This window comes from Chelonia mydas, chromosome 1 (assembly GCF_015237465.2).
Source record: "Chelonia mydas isolate rCheMyd1 chromosome 1, rCheMyd1.pri.v2, whole genome shotgun sequence".
Lineage (NCBI taxonomy): Eukaryota > Metazoa > Chordata > Testudines > Cheloniidae > Chelonia > Chelonia mydas.
In genome coordinates this window covers 283,421,333-283,438,668 of record NC_057849.1, presented here as the reverse complement: position 1 = coordinate 283,438,668, position 17,336 = coordinate 283,421,333, and positions in this window count along the sequence as shown.

Genomic DNA, 17,336 nt, shown 5'->3' with positions numbered 1-17,336 from the left:
GAATACTACAGTGATGTGGACAATGTAAGAAGCTTAGGTAACTTTTCCTGACCGTGATTGTAAAGGGTTCTTGGAGCTACTTGCTAGATTTGGACCTGTGAGGTGTCACTAGAATTTCAGGAGTACCATCACACAAGATTATGGGGAATTGCATTCCGTTTCCTGAGGTAGCTTTTAAGACACTGGAATTTTTTTCTATTTTGGGAATAGGATGTAGATGGGGAGGTAAAGGAAACCTGGGAATTTGCAGTAGTGGTGGGACAAAAATGGGTTTAGAACACACATTGTACCAATACTTACTCCTGCACAGCTCTGCCACATGAGACTGTGGGGGAATGAGGAAATCCTCTCAATTTTTTTAATCTTCACACTGAGCCAACGTGTGTGACATCTCCTGGTTTGAGAGTTGAAGTTGTGAATCCTAATTCTGGAGTACATAAGTCAACATAATGAGACTAATGGGAATATGAGTAACATACAGTCAGAATTCTAGAGCCTCCAAAGTGTTGAAACAGATCTTGAAAAGCTGTGTCATAACTAGCCTAGCAGAATTTGATTTTTATTTTTTATAATTTTGACATATCAATGTTTAGTTTTAAGCATTTTTAAAATTTTTATTAACTTAAATTTTTAATTGCAGGAAATTGGGGTGGGGAGGAGGGGTCAGGCAATAGGTGAGATCAGACCATAATTCTTTAATGACAGTAGAGATTTGAGATTTCAAAAAGTTAAAGCTTTATTGCCATTAAAACACAATTGTCCACATCACATCAAAATATACAAAATAAATATTCTTAAATCAAACTCTTCTCAAGCAGCATGTTTCTTATTTTGCCTATCTGTAAACTCTGGTTATTACAGATGTAAATTTTTGTTAATGTGCCTGGTGAAATGAACATCTACTGTCACTTACTGATGATCTAATCCTCCCAAGCCTAGTGATAAGAAATATCTGAATCATAGCTTTTCTTAAGAACCTATAAACACTATCCAGCTGTGTTTTTATACCATCGTTATCACCATAGTATTAGAATACTTTATTTAAGTGCAGAACTCAGCCTTAAAAATGGACCCAAGACTGGTGCTTTCGTAATAGAGAGCATTCCCGTAATAGACCAGTGATCTTTTTTTTTTTTTTTTTCCTCCTTACTTCTGAGGCAATCAAGATTTTTTTTCTTGTCACTGTTCCCTCAACTTCACTTTTTATGCTTTTCTTTCTCTCCTTCCTTCCTTGCTGTTCCTATGGGAGGAGGAGACAGAAATAATACTCTTGGAGGGAAAAAAATTAGTCACAAAATCTTTTCCTGAGCAGATATGACTGTCTCATGGAAAACAAGAAACTATTTCATATTACACTGTTCAAGTTCCTTGTGTGTATTCTGTATTTTTCTTCAATAGTAGAAAATTGTTTCTAAGGATGAAGAAAACATGCTTGAATTCAGCAATATCAGGAAAATTCAGTTTTCCAAAGAACCTGTCTACAATTTTCTATCAGAATTGCAGAGCCTAAGCATTATGATTTTTATTGGATTGTAAGCAGTATGAGAAAACAAACTTTTCCAAAACTTGTGTGAAACTAAATATTGTGCCTGCATGTGACTACATGTGCATATATGAGTCATGGAGTTGGTTGGACACATGAATATGTATTCACCTTTCTAATCATGTGCACATCTAAATCCCCAAGCTTGCATATAGTGTATACACCTAAAAGTCAAGACATTTGAACTGAGATGAAGCAGCACATGCTGGGACCTGTAGTCTGAATGATCTACATTATCTGGAGAAAGCAGCTGTGGGTTGTAATGGAAAGTTAAGGTCCATAGACTGTACTTTGGCCACCCCTGAGTAAGATGTTTTTCACATTATTCGAGACAAATAGTTATGGTTCATGATTTCTGGGGATGTGAATTTAAGTGGTAGCTATGTACATTGCTGATTCTGACTTTCTGCCTTCAGAGAGTGGTTCTATCCTGAATTATAATGATGACACAGAGTGGTATTTTAAAATCTCTTCAAGAGGGGGAAAAAAAACCCTGATTGTGCCATATGTAAAACAAAAGACTTCTTGATCTCACCCAGATGTATGATAATTTAGTCTCAATAATTGTCTAGCACTAAAGCTTCAGACTCTGTTTAAACTAATCCTTTGGTGAGTGAGGAGAAATATAGTTTATTTCCATTGTCTTGCTAAGTAAAATGTTCTGGATTGGGAGATAAACTTGTCCCATAGTAAATCATGTTACAAGTTAACTAGTCCAGATACGTTATCCTACTTCATGCATCAAACAGGTAGCTTTATAATTAAGCACAGTTTGCTATTTCCATTGCAAACTCTATTTCCCCCCAACCCCAAGAATTTTAACCCATTTTAACTCACAGCTGTCCGAGATGTGAGATCTAAATATTTAGGTTGGATGAGAGGGGAACTGCCAACTACCTTCCATGATCACCTTCCCTTTCACTACTTTTCAGTAGTAAAGAAAAACTCACTAAACTGCTGATCTGAAAATTTTATGCTTCACTGTCCCTCTACAGCTTTTTCAGCATGGGGGTGGGGTTGATTCTTCTGAGGGGGTGGTGGTTAGCATATCGGCCCGTTTGTTAGTCTGAGATAGAATTTTGGGTTTGACTTTTTCATATTCGTATATCTTACGCTAATATGTGTGAAGAACAATGAACAAAGATACTGTGTGTTGTACTTCCCACAACCAGATGCTGTTTTTAGTACAATGGGAAGAGATAAGGGATAGAGCAGTTAAAGTGTTACCGGGCATACTGGGAGTGTAATATTTGAGCTCCTTTCTCAAGCCAAGCTCAAGCAACCAGTTGCAGGGAGGTGGGGGGAGGCATAAGAAACACTAAAAGCCAAAGAAAAGCCTGGCATTGTCCAGAACACAACCTCACTCCTTACCCCCCCCACGGGATACAAAAGAGGTGGGACGAAGACCCATGACCCTCCAAAACAGAATGTGACCATAAGTGTAAGGAGTGTGATTAGGGGTGTGCACTGCAGGTATATTTGGGCCTGCTAAGGAGGAAGAGGTGGGAATGGGGAACAGGGACATAAGCAAGACTCTGCAGTGTCAGAGCTGGGAAGGGGGACATGGGGTAAACACTCTGCGGCGTCAGAGCTGGGAATGGAACACTGGGAATCAGACTATGCCGACATGTAGAACTATGGTATCCATGTTTGCTTGGAACTAACCCCAGTAAACATTGTATTGCCTGCACTTCGGACTTCTGGTCTTCTGCTTTCTGTCTGTGTGACAAGAACCAGGGGAGAGGGTGAAGGGAAAGCCCTCTAACAATGGTAGCCAGACAAGAAGTGCAGCTCTGTTGGGGCAGCCTGCCCGGCCTCATCCAACAATGCTCTAGGACAGTAAGTAGGTCACTGGTGGCCAAGACCCATCCTTGTTGGAGGGGGCACCCAGACTGGTGGTCAGAGGCCAAACTGAAGATATGAAAGCAAAGAGCCTTGTTGGCATGAGCCAGAGCGATGGATACTATTCTTCAAATGCAAACCTGGTGAGATCTGAGACCTCTGAAGTATCTACATTTAGCAAGGTGAAGTATCTTCTCTCCCTCTTACTCATTTTCTTTTGTTGTCCTTCTGTATTCTGTCTGTATCTTTTGCATTCTCATATTCTTTTATCCCGTTTCATTCATTTACCCTGCCTTGCCCTTCTTTTTAGCAATTTAGGACTGGTAACAGTTGTCAGGTTGAAAGCCTTGAAGAATAAAACCCAGCACAGGAAAAATATGGATAACTAACTACCTGGTTGTTGTAAGAAACATTGCTTTATTTACCTTCTTCCGGAGAGTTATTCTTCTGGCTACACTAACTCATCTGTCCTTTTGGCATGTAAACTACACTGCTGAACCACTTACAACTTTATATCATTTATCACCATCCATTTTCAGACCTGCTTAAACCTGATGTGTACCTTACACCTCCATTTACATCACCGTTCAGTTTGGTCCTAGTATTTCTACTTAACCCACATCTCTAATACCAAGCCATTTAGAGCTGTACCCTTTGTAGATTTCACTTTAGAATGCCTAGGATCTGACATGAAGTCTATTTCAGGGGTTTACTCTAAGAATTTTCATGGTCAAAGGGAGAGATGGGGATGGTGTTGGGAAGTTTTCCCCTAAATGTATGTTTAATGATGTTAATGTTTATGTTTGAATTAATGTGTTTGCTGTAATGATTAGTATAAAATGTGTTAATTATGGAACAGAAATCAATGGAGTCCATGATTCAAGATGGTGTGCCTGAGCATTCTTGCCATCCACCAGAGCGGCAGCCAGGTATCACATTGATTCCCGCGGACGTCGAGGATCTCCTCAGTGACTTCGGGCCCACACCGTTGGCCAAGAAAACATCACTTACCATCACTCATGAACTATAACACCTACCTATATCCTGATTCCAGCGACGCCTTTATCTGCAATCCTGGTTCCAGTAGATCTTCACTGAGGGTCCTATGCTCCTCTCTCCCGTAGGCCAAGTCAGGCTGCGAAGCTTGGTTTGGGGTCCAGGATTTGGAACCCACGGTGTCAAGCCACAAGGAGATACTCCACCATCAGCTGTTTTGTCTCACCTGAAGTTGTCTCCTCTGACTCAGTACAGTCAGGGCCATTCCTATCCATACGCAAAGTTCGCAGCTGTGGAGAGCAACGGGAAATTTGGGGCACCACATTTCCTGGTGCCCTACGCAGCTGCATGCCGCTGCAGCCCCTGCTCTGCCTCTTCCCACCCCAGCCCTGCCCCCACTCCCTTGAGGACTGCAGCAGGGGTCGGGCCTGCACTCTCCAGCGGCGGGAAGTAGAGCGACCCGGCCCCAGCCCGCTCTGCGCTGCTGGCTCCCAGCCGCGCCACCGGTGAGTGCTGGGGGGCGGTAGCCCCCTGCCCCCCAAGCCGCAAGGCTGGGAGCCGGGGGAACAGAACAGAGCAGGCTGGGGCCGGGTCACTCCACTTCCCGCCGCCCCGTGAGTGCAGGGTCGGTCCTGCCCTGCACTCACCGGGCGGCAGGAAATGGAGGGACCCGGCTCCAACCCGCTCCTCTCCACCGGCTCATGCTGGGGGGGCGGTTTCCCCCCGACCCCCAAGCCTGCTCCTGCCCCCCCAAGGAGGCCGCCCCCCTCCCCGTGGTGGCCTGGGACCCCACATTCCCCCCCCCGGGCGGGGGGCTGAGTAGGGCACCAAAATGGCTAGGGACAGCCCTGAGTACGGTATTGGGGTAGATTGTGTTTTCCTTTAGTTTAGTTTAAATATAGCCACGGTTAAGGGTTGTATGGGCCTCCGGGCTTCACGTCCAACTGGGGGCGGCCACACTTGCATTTGTATTGGGTTGTTTATTCTAGTTATCATTCCTCTTTCCCTGCTATTGTCAATTTCCTTAATAAATCTTTAACTGTTTTCGAAGCATACATATCTCTCTGTCTCTTTTCTGTCATACACGAGCGGTGTATGGACTGACAAACTGCTTCCGCAGGTGATCAGATACTGTATGCCAGCCCAAGTTCCTGACCCTGTTGGCTAGGTTGAATGGTGGGAATACTCGGTCACTCTCTTTGTTGATTTGTTCCTTCCCACATTGGCTTGAGGTCACTTTCAGCGATGTTGTGCTGAAGACTATTTTGTTTGGGGTTTTTAATATATTTGTCATATATCCTGAGTCCATTTCATAATAATATTACCTTGCTCCTTAAATAGGAATACAATTTCAATAGCACTCCAGGCTACTTTCCAAACACCAGGAGGCAAACGTGTGCAAAATTGTCCTAACCGTCTCAATAACAACTTAATAATTTGGTTTTGGGCAGGGAAAGGGGAACTTCTCACTGGGCCCATAAAGTAGCTTTTTACACTGAAGATTTTTAGCATTTTTAAAAAAATTCTGGAAGGATAATCAGTAGTGACCTGTGTCCAGGGGCCATTGGCAGTACAGAAAAAAAATACTCTTGAGTCAAAAATTTGATTGTGCGTAATACCCTCAGCTGCCAGATTCAGGCAACTTGCTACAATCTTAGGAACTATTTTCCCATCTGGGCAATGTTTTACTGCCATTGCCCTTCAAACCAATACATATTTGTGTTTATGGGCTTTAGGTATATTCATATATCTTACACATTTTTATCCCTGAGCATCGTGAAGGTCTGAATATATCATGATCAGGGGGTGATCACTGAGCCAGACCATTCAGTATGATTTGTTCTTGCTTCTGTAGATGGGATGAAATCACATCTAGCCTGCTGTGAAACTTTTACAGCCCTGTGAGCCAGCAGTGCCAATGCAGATATTTCTTGGAGTGGGGGGCAGATTCCAATCCCCATCCCTACAGCTTCCTCAGGGATCCCTGGACAGTTTCCCATCTCTTACCTACAGAGCGCATGATCAGCCAATGCTGCCATGGGTTGAGTTCTCAGTGGACTCTCTTACCCTCTGGATGGAGGGGCAGCTAGGTCAAATTTCAGTGACAATGTAACCATGCACTCAAATCCATCTTCTGGATTGCTGCAGCGGCAGCCATACTGTACTTACCCCTGCTACTGAAATTTATTAAAGAACAAATCCTGAGGGTGAGTGCAAGGGGGAGGGCGGGGCATTTGCACCGCACTGCTGTGAGCAGAATTTAGCCTCAAGTATTTGCCTGACTGCAGGGCTCAGTCATAGGGATTGTGTCTGGGGCCAAATGGAGATAATTATTGCATGGCAGGGACTGCAACTCTCATTTATTTGTCAGGGTCCAGTTTTTATAACCCATGCTCCCTTTTTGTGTGCTTTTTCAAGGGGATATTATGTACCTGCGATTATGTGCAGACAAAAATGATGTCACACAGATGTCCTATTACATGGCATAATTTGCTTGTGCACACAAGTATTTGCATCTGTAAGAAAACCAGGTTTTAAAATTTTGACTTTAACATTCAATTGCTGGCCGCTGAACTTGTATAATAAGAACTTAAGTAATAAATAATGCCATAGATGTGTGTAGGGTGTGCAAAACTAATAGATGGAGTCCCTGCTCTGCACAGTTTGCAATCTAAGTTGAGATAAGTGTAACAGGAGTAAACATAGGTGGATTCACAGGAATATAGGAACATAAGAACTGTCATACTATTTCAAACTAGAGTCCATCTAGACCAGTATCCTATCTAACTGTGGTCAGTACTCCATACTTCAGAGGGAAATGGTTAACAAACATTCTTTATTTAAGTATGGAAGATATGAAGTAGACTGATGGCAGGAAAATGGTGACAACAGTGAAAGATCATGAGATGAGCTTATTGTGTCATATGCATCTTGTTCCTCTTTGGACTTTTAAAATATAATGAATTAGTACAGCTTTCTTTTTTTAACCTAGGGTTTACGGTACACAGCATGCAAATAATTCATAATGGAATGTTTCAGTTTTAAGAGGGTCTAAGCCAGGACTCTAAATGATATAAGCGTCTAGTAAAACAGTTCTTTTACAAGGAGATATTACATGACAGAAACTGAAATTTACATTTAAACATTCAGGGGAAAACATCTTGGAAGTCCTGGAGAATAAATCACAAAAAGAGTTCATCAGCATCAGGATGGATAGCTCGTCTCCTTTTTTCCTGGATAACTACTTTAAATTCTAAGTCACTTGAGTGTTGAAATAATAGTAGTTGGCATCTTTGCTCCACCTTCTACTGCAGTGTTTCCCAAACTTGGGACACCGGTTGTTCAGGGAAAGCTCCTGGCAGGCCGGGTCGGTTTGTTTACCTGCCGCGTCCGCAGGTTCGGCCGATCGCAGCTCCCACTGGCCACGGTTTGCTGTGCCTGGCCAATGCGGGCTGCGGGAAGCGGCACGGGCCGAGGGACGTACTGGCCGCCGCTTCCCGCAGACCCCATTGGCCGGACATGGCAAATCACGGCCAGTGGGAGCCGCGATCGGCCGAACCTGCGGATGCGGCAGATAGACAAACCGGCCCGGCCCACCAGGGGCTTTCCCTGAACAAACGGCGTCCCAAGTTTGGGAAACACTGTTCTACTGTATTCTCACAGCAGTGGACAACTGCTATACTTTATAGCGCAGAAAACATCTATCTGATGTTCTCCCCTCTGCTGCTTAAAGAGTATTTTAATCTGAAATGTTGGCAGTTTTTCTAAGGGTCACAGTTGAAGAAATATTTCAGCTAATTCCTATTTTTGTGGTGTTTCCCTTTCCAGTGTTCTGTACATCTTTTGTACATTTTCCTATGGAAAATATTGTTGGTGACAGCTTACGGTACAATGTAACTTCAGTTTAAATTCTCATATTTCAGGCAAACTGTAGCCTAAAACATTTTAATGCATTCAGAATTGTGTGTTCCTAGTATAAGTTGCATAGAAGAATTGTGTAGAGACATTGTTCGGGGAAACAAATTATAGTATTCGTTCATGAGCCCAAAAACAAAGAGAGAAAAAATTTAAGAGGCATATAAGTAAGAGTTTTTCAGCTGATATTTGAAGTAAGATGAGAACTGGCAGGCAAAACTACTGCTACTACTACTAATTCTATATTGATGTAATGACTTTAATGCCACAGGATCCCAAAGTGCATCGCAAGTTTATACCCCTAGTTTGTAACTTTGCATCTGCCATCACTAATATGGTGGCTGATTACCTATTTTTGCTGCAAGTACAGTATTTTTATTAAGTTATAAGAGGATAAGAGTTATAAATGGGGGGAAAATCAGGCTCTATGCCTTTTGTGCTGCATTTTGTATAAAAGTCAACTTTCCTATGGAACTCGGACCCTTGTGACTGAGCGGTGAGTGTTATACGTGAACTCTGGTATTTTGGGTGCAGGCCCTGTTGGGTTTACAAAGACCCAGTAACTGTAGGGTCTTTTTCCCTCTGCACATACACAGAGACAAGAATGGATAAAAGTTATTTTTCTGAAACAAATAAAATGTTGCCAAAACCAAACAAAGGTTGTTTCCCACAAACCGTGCCCTTAAATAAGTTTTATGATAATTGTAGTGAGGGGGCATGACCTCACTCCGAGACGGACAGGGAGGGATGGCCACAAACCACTACAGTCATGAAAGACAGAAGTTAGTAGACTGTTAGTTGCATACTTTATTCTGAATATACATGGCAATAAGGGTTGCCTTTCTTTACATTTCTGAAGGAGGGAAGAGTAGGCAATACGCAACCCTGGATCTAAGAGTATATTAGCCATGAGAAATCATCCTTCACTGACTGAGAGAAGCTGCAGCTGTTGTAACTATGCAGCAAAAATTATACTGTTGCTATATATTTTATACCCTTGCTACTGAAATTCATTAAAAGACAAATCCTGCCCACTCTTTAGTAGTGTGGTGCAGCTGCCCAAAGGAAGGCAGGGTACAGGGGGCACCTCCTGAAAAACATGGAGTTCATTTCCATGGCGGGCTCACTCTGCGTGTGTTGGAGTGTATTGTGTGGTTGGAAGTGATCAAGGAGCAAGCTGGAGGTGGAGAAGGAAGGTCCATGACCATGTGGTCCTTCCCTTTCCCTGTAGAAGGGATTCACTAGCTCTGTGCTGCTTGGGGGAAGAATTGCTTCCTTCCCTGCCTCTTTCCTACCCTCTCCTCTTTGGAAATGGTCATTGCACAGCAGAGTGAGATGAGCCCTGCTTGGCACTGGGTCTCTGCTGGAGCTGGAGAGTGGTAGTAGTCCACACAGGTGATCTGGCCTCCAGGCAAATCCCTACTCCATGCCTGCCTGTGGGGCTGGGACCACTTCTAAAGGTGGGAAGGTAGTTCAGCTTCTTAATGTTCAATCTTTGGCCTGTCCGCTGGTGCTGAGTTTGGCGATGTGGACTGACCACTAGGATCTAGATTGAAAAAATACTCTAGGTCATTACCTACCTGTTTTGGATTCAACCTGATGCCTTAAAAGTTAAAGGTTGAGTCCCATTATCTTCTGAGTGATCCATTTCCCTGATAGGTACATCATCTCTGCATGTATTTAAAAAGTTTTACTTTCAAGAGAACAAAGACTAGCAGACTTTTGTCAGGAATCTTCACAACATTGTCAGTATTCTCCATTGTTTAAACTGCTCTTCTCTGAATCTTTGATGTGCAGGCCATCTGGTGGTCTTGTGCAAGTCTGTGTATTACAAATCTGCCTCTATTATTGTCTAGTAATTTATTAAGCTCACATCAATGTAAATAACATAACAACCATTAACATTTTTATATGTGGCTTTCCTGTGGAAAGACTTGAAATCATAGAATCATAGGACTGGAAGGGATCATGAAAGGTCTTCTAGTCCAGTCCCCTGCCCTTAAGGCAGGACTAAGTATTATCTTCACCATCCCTGACAGGTGTTTGTCTAATCTGCTCTTAAAAATCTCTAATGATGGAGATTCTACAACCTCCCTTGGCAATTTATTCCAGTGCTTAACCACCCTGATAGTTAGGAAGTTTTTCCTAATGTCCAACTTAAACTGCCCTTGCTGCAATTTAAGCCCCTTGCTTCTTGCCATATCCTCAAAGGTTAAAGAGAACAATTTTTGAAAGAGAACAATTTTTCTCCCTCCTCCTTGTAACAACCTTTTATGTACTTGAAAACTGTTATGTCCCCCCTCAGTCTTCTCTTCTCCATACTAACCAAACCCAATTTTTTCATTCTTTCCTCATAGGTCATGTTTTCTAGACTTTTAATTCTTGATGAGATTCGAAATGCCAAGTATTTTTCAGTCATCGTTGATATCACGCCAGATTGTTCTCACAAAGAACAGACTACTATGGTTATTCGATATGTTAAGATTGTAGACAGCTCAAAATTTTCACTTGAAGAAAGGTTTATTTTGTTTGCTAATTTCAAGAGAAAAACTGGAAAAGAGATTGCTGCTCAAGGCCTAGCAATTCTAGAAGGTTTTAAGTTAGATTTTCAAGTCTGCATTGGTCAAGCCTATGACAATGGATCTAACATGGCTGGGAAGTACAAAGGTGTACAAGCAGTTCTGCTTGAGCGTAATTCAAACTGTATTTTCTCCAGCCGTGGAAACCACACACTAAACCAGAGGTTCTCAAACTGGGGGTCGGGACCCCTCAGGGAGTCGCGAGGTTGTTCTAGGGGGGTCGCGAACTGTCAGCCTCCACCCGAAACCCCGCTTTGCCTCCAGAATTTATAATGGTGTTAAATATATAAAAAGTGTTTTTAATTTATATGGGGGGGGGGGTCGCACTCAGAGACTTGTTATGTGAAAGGGGTCGTCAGTACAAAAGTTTGAGAACCGTTGCACTAAACCTTGTAGGTGTTGACTGTGCTGAATCACGCAAGGAGGCAATTACTTACTTTGGAACTGTTCAGCAAATGTACAATCTCTTCAGTAGCAGTCCACAAAGGTGGGGAATTCTGAAGCAATATCTTCCTGTTTCACTGCAGGGGATGTCCAAAACTAGATGGTCTGCACGGATTGATGGTGTTTAACCAGTTGTGCATCATCTGAATTCAGTGAGAAAGGCTTTAAATGAGCTTGAATCTCTCAATCTCGCTGCACAGGCTCGAACTGAACTTCAGTCTGTTCAGAAGCACATGTTCAAATTTGAATGCATTCTGCTGTCATCTTTGCGGATGAAGCTACTTACAATGATCCACCAAACTAATCTGGTAATTAAAGCATGCAGTGCTACACTTGATGTTGAGAAGGATAAAACTGAAAGTCTTATCAATGACATTCAACAGGTTCTTGAACAATGGGATGCGATCCTGAGTCCAAATTAGTAGCACAGAATATTGGCATTTCATCTGAGTTCTCCACCAATCGCAACTTACCTACTGAATCCGATGCCAAGCAGCTTTATAGGGTCAATGTCTTCCTTGTCATCATTGACTCTATTCAATCAGGTCTTACCCCTCCATTTGAATCGCTGCGACTAATCTGTATCCTTTTGGGGTTTCTTTGACAGTTCAACAGACTGAGTAATGAAGATCTACTTTCTGCAGTTGAACAATTTCAGCAACAGTACAACAAAGAAATCTCAAAAGATCTCAGTGACGAGGTCATCTTCCTCGAACGAATCTATTCCACGAACTTTAAATTGGATTGCAAGCCAAAGGAATTGCTTCAAGAAATAATCGAACTTGGACTCTCTGGGGTGTTTCCTAATATCACAATTGCATTGCGTATTTTTGTCAGTTTGCCTGCATCAGTGGCTTCAGGTGAATGCACTTTCAATGTGTTGAAGCAGGTAAAGAACTATCACCATTCAACTATGGGACAAGAGTGTTTGAATGGGCTCGCCATGCTTAATATCAACTGTGACATTGCATGAAAGCTAGATTTTTCCTCAATAATTAGTGCATTTGCACAGAAAAAGGCTAGAAAAGCATTTGTTAAATAAAAAATTATTCAAATTATGTCTCACTCTTTTTTTGGTGCCTTATTTTGTTTTCATGTGTCGTCATTTTTTATTTTTATTATGGCTAGGGGGCCTCAAAAGCTGGAAGTGGCCCGGGCCCCTCTGGACCTCTGAGAGGGCCTGAATGGATGTTGAGACTGAATCACTTTCTGAGGAGGTCTGGCCAGGTCAGGGCAGAGACACATTGATGAGGCAGTGGAGGGAAGCTTGCACTGTATCTGCCTGTTCTGTGGGACAAAGTGGGTGAGGTAATATCTTTTATTGGACCAACTTCTGTTGGAGAAAGAGACAAGCTTTCAAGCCACACCGAGATCTTCTTCAGGTCTGGGAAATGTACTCCCAGAAAACCTCATGCTCAGAGCTGGCAATCTTGCACCTTTCACAACTGCTAAATTCACTAACAAAAAATATTCAAAATTAAAAAGTAACACAGTAGTATGAATTTGGCTTCCCTCCGCAAACTTACTGCTAAGCAGACAGAGTTATGAAAAAGAGAGAGACAGCACTCTGTTTCTTACTCTGTGACATTGGTCTCTTTGGGGAAGTTCTGCCTTTTTTCATAAGGGGACTTATCCAGCCCAGGGAAACTTCCAAAAGGACGTATAGGCCAAATTCACGTTGGTGTATTGGCACTGACATCAATAATTACATCAGGGTTAATTTGGCCCAATATGTTTTCCTACTTCTCTTCTAGATTACTAACTCCTGAGTGAAAACAAAAGGAGAACTATCTAATTTGCACTGAACCAGCTGCTCTGCTTTTGCAGAGTCACAACAAGGAAAAAAAAAATTCTTGACCACCATTTAAATATTTCTTCCAAAACACACCAAAGGGAAATGAAAATCAGGGCAGGGAGAGATGCTTCTCTGTGTATCTTAGGGGAAGTGAAAGTAATTTTGTACATTAGGAGAGGAATGCTATATCAAAGCTTAAGAAACCTAGTTATAGAGAATTAGATACGTAAAGTACGTCAGAATATACAGTAATACTACGAAGAAAAGGAGGACTTGTGGCACCTTAGAGACTAACAAATTTATTTGAGCATAAGCTTTCATGAGCTACAGCCATTTCGCAGAGATGGCTCTCTGATTGTGCCAGCTAAAACCTCCAAATGCATGTTCCAACCACCACAATAGAGGTATATACGTTTTTGTGGGCACACCATTGCCCCCCTAAAATCTTGGGCCTTAGGAGTTTCCTGACACTTTGAATTACTTTAACAATCCACAAGGACTAGAGAGAGTTTATTTAAGTGCACTCTTTGATTCTGGAACAGTAAATCCAGCCACAAAAGATAAATATCAGCAACATGCCTACAACATTTTAAAAAAACAAACATGAAAATTCCATATGTAACAATGCAAAATATATATCAATAATAGGTATTTCAGTAAAAGTTTTCTTCACTTTCTCAGATCCAAAGAGTGGCTGTGCTATGGTTGGACTTTCTGCTAGCACAGAGATATCCCAGTATGCAGTGTATTGTTAACCTCAGTAGCACCTCTTATTCATAAGGGAACAGGGACAAGGAAGTGTGGGGGGAAATAAATCAAATGTTATTTTTAATATTTTCTATGTAGTAGTCATCATAAAAGCATACAATGTAAATACAGAAGATCTTAGAGATCTGTTGATGATTAATTTAAATTTGGCTTAATTTTTCCCCATAAGCAAACACCCTATGCCTAATCAATCATATTCAAGCATGCAATTGTCCATTCAAATCCCTCGTTACCAGCTGCACAAGAAGCTTAAACTGCTGTTGCAAAAATATTTAGATTTGCATATAACCACACCTTATGGCTTTCTCTGTATACATAGCCCATCATCTTAACCCCACTACCTATCTACTCTCTAACAAACAGACAGACAACTCCTGTTGTTTTTATTCCGTCCTTACTCCAATTGAAGTCAAAGTAAGTTTGGCTTTAGTAAAGGCTGCAGGACTTGATCCACTGTGTCTGGACATGCCTAGCTTCTCGGACAAGATCATTCTCAAGGCAGCTAGCTCCTCCTGCTGCTCACCCCCTTGGCTACACTTCCATTTATAGTGCAATTGCTCAATGAGAGTGAGCATGGATATGTCTCCTTGAGGTAGAAATTACACTTCCAATTCTAAGTGTGGACATTCCCTAAGTATTTTGTGTGAGTGTATTGTTGTACCTCTGCTGAGCAGTAGCTGATTCAGGCCTTGCAAGTCAGTTTCCTGTTAGAGGAGAAATCAATGATGCAGAGCGTGGGTGTTTTCTTAATGCACTTTGTTTATTACACTATGTATGCTAGTCCTTGAACAGAGGTGGACATCAACAGCACACAGGTAATCCCCTCTTTCAGAAATCTCAGTCCAGATACCAATGCTCAGTTCCCAGGAATCAACTTTGCACTATGAATTGACTTCAGTTAGAGAAATTAAGGTAGTGAGCCAACCCCTTATTGTCAACAGTTTCCCCAAAGAACATACATCAAAAAATAACAGTATCACTTTTCTTCAAAGACTATGCTGCTCTCATGTTAAGAAAAATAATTTATGTGCAACAACGCCATTAAGGGACTTCTGCCATAGCTCTGTTATGGAAGGTGGGGGGAGGGCCTTGTAGTGACCCATCAGGTTAAGTTATCTAACACTTTCCCTTATAAAAAATTCTTGTAACTTTTTTTGAAAAGCTCTAATGTAACCCATGTGCCTAGTAGGGAGATATCTCTTTAAGAGACCCATTGGGGGGAGGTAGGAGTGAGTTGTGTCTGAGTCATTGTTGTGAGGCAGATTTAGCACTCCACATCCAGAAGCTTCTGGAATTGGGTCTGGTAGTTTTGGGTATGCTTCAATAGGTTCCCTGTTCCTGGGGTGAGACTCCAGGAGGGCAAGCAGTCAGGGCAGTTGCTTTGCAGAAGGCCAAGTGCCCTGTGTGAGTTGGGAGAAGATGAGCCCAGGAGCAGAACGCAGGCTGTTGTCCCTAACTCTGAAGCATTTTGCAGCAGGCTAGTGATATTGTTAACCCCCTAACAGGGAAGCATGGGCAAGGCTAATTATAGCAAGAGGAAATTGGGAGGGAAAAATAACTTCTATTTTAATTGTATGCTTTGAATGTTTTGATTTTAGCCAAACTGTTCTAGTTATATCAACTAGTCGGATTCACCAACTTTTCTTTAAATGTAGTAATGGAGAAAGAGTCGTTTATATTTTGCTATTCTCACTTTTGTATTTTCTTGTAACAGATTTTTCTTTAAATCTATACACTTTAACTGAGTGATTGGTTAATCAGTTAGCTGACCGGCTAGCAGTGATTTCAGCAGAGGAAGAGTCTGCATGGATTCCAGCTGAAGATTCCTACAAGCAAGTAGAAGGAAGATGTTGTTTTAGACTCAGCAGACTGTATAGATTTGGTGATCAAAGTGGGGGTCAGTGCTAACAAGGCCAATTCAATCAGGGTGGATGTGGCCCATTCCCAACAGTTGACAAGAAGGGGTGAACATCAACAGAGGGCAAATTACTTTTTGTAGTGACCCAGCCACTCCCAGTCTTTATTCGGGCCTCATTTGATGGTGTCAAGTTTGCAAATTAATTCCAGTTCTGCAGTTTCTCGTTGAAGTCTGTTTTTGAAGTTTTTTTTGTTGAAGAATGGCCACTTTTAAGTCTGTTATTGAGTGTCCAGGGAGGTTGAAGTACTTGCCTACTGGTTTTTGAATGTTACAATTCTTGATGTCTGATTTGTGTCCATTTATTCTTTTACGTAGAGACTGTCCAGTTTGGCCAGTGTACATGGCAGAGGGGCATTGATGTCACATGATGGGATATGTGCAGGTGAACGAGCCCCTGATGGCTAATGTGGTTAGGTCCTATGATTGTGTCCCTTGAATAGATATGCAGACAGAGTTGGCAACAGGTTTGTTGCAGGGATTGGTTCCTGGGTTAGTGTTTCTGTTGTGTGGTGTGTAGTTGCTGGTGAGTATTTGTTTCAGGTTGGAGGCTGTCTGTAAGCGAGGACTGGCCTGTCTCCCAAGGTCTGTGAGAGTGAGGGATGGTCCTCCAGGATAGGTTGTAGATCCTTGATGATGCGCTGGAGAGGTTTTAGTTGGGGGCTGTAGGTGATGGCGAGTGGCATTCAGTGACTTTCTTTGTTGGGCCTGTCCTGTAGTAGGTGACTTCAGGGTACCCTTCTGGCTCTGTCAGTCTGTTTCTTCACTTCAGGAGGTGGGTATTGCAGTTGTAAGAACGCTTGATAGAGATCCTGTAGGTGTTTGTCCGAGCGATCAGAGCAAATGTGGTTGTATCTTAGGGCTTGGCTGTAGACAATGGATTGTGTGATGTGGTCTGGATGAAAGCTGGAGGCATGTAGGTAAGTATAGCGGTCAGTAGGTTTCCAGTATAGGGTGATGTTTATGTGACCATTGCTTATTTGCACTGTCTGTGGGTTATAAAATAGCCATGTTATGCTGTAAAAATTAGGTTTCAGAATGGTAGCCGTATTAGTCTGTATCAGCAAAAAGAACTAGGAGTACTTGTGGCACTTTAGAGACTAACAAATTTGTCTAAGCATAAGCTTTCGTGGGCTAAACCCCACTTCATCAGATGCATGCAGCGGAAAATACAGTATATATATACTGTATATATATATATATCTTTCTACTGTATTTTCCACTGCATGCATCTGATGAAGTGGGGTTTAGCCCATGAAAGCTTATGCTCAGATAAATTTGTTAGTCTCTAAAGTTATATATATATATACACACATACAGAGAACATGAAAAAATGGGGGTTGCCGTACCAACTCTAACGAGAGTAATTGATTAAGGTGGGCTATTATCAGCAGGAGAAAAAAAACTTTTGTAGTGATAATCAGGATGGCCCATTTGACAAGAAGGTGTGAGTAACAGTAGGGGGAAAATTAGCATGGGGAAATAGTTTTTAGTTTGTGTAATGACTCACCCACTCCCAATCTTTATTCAAGCCTAATT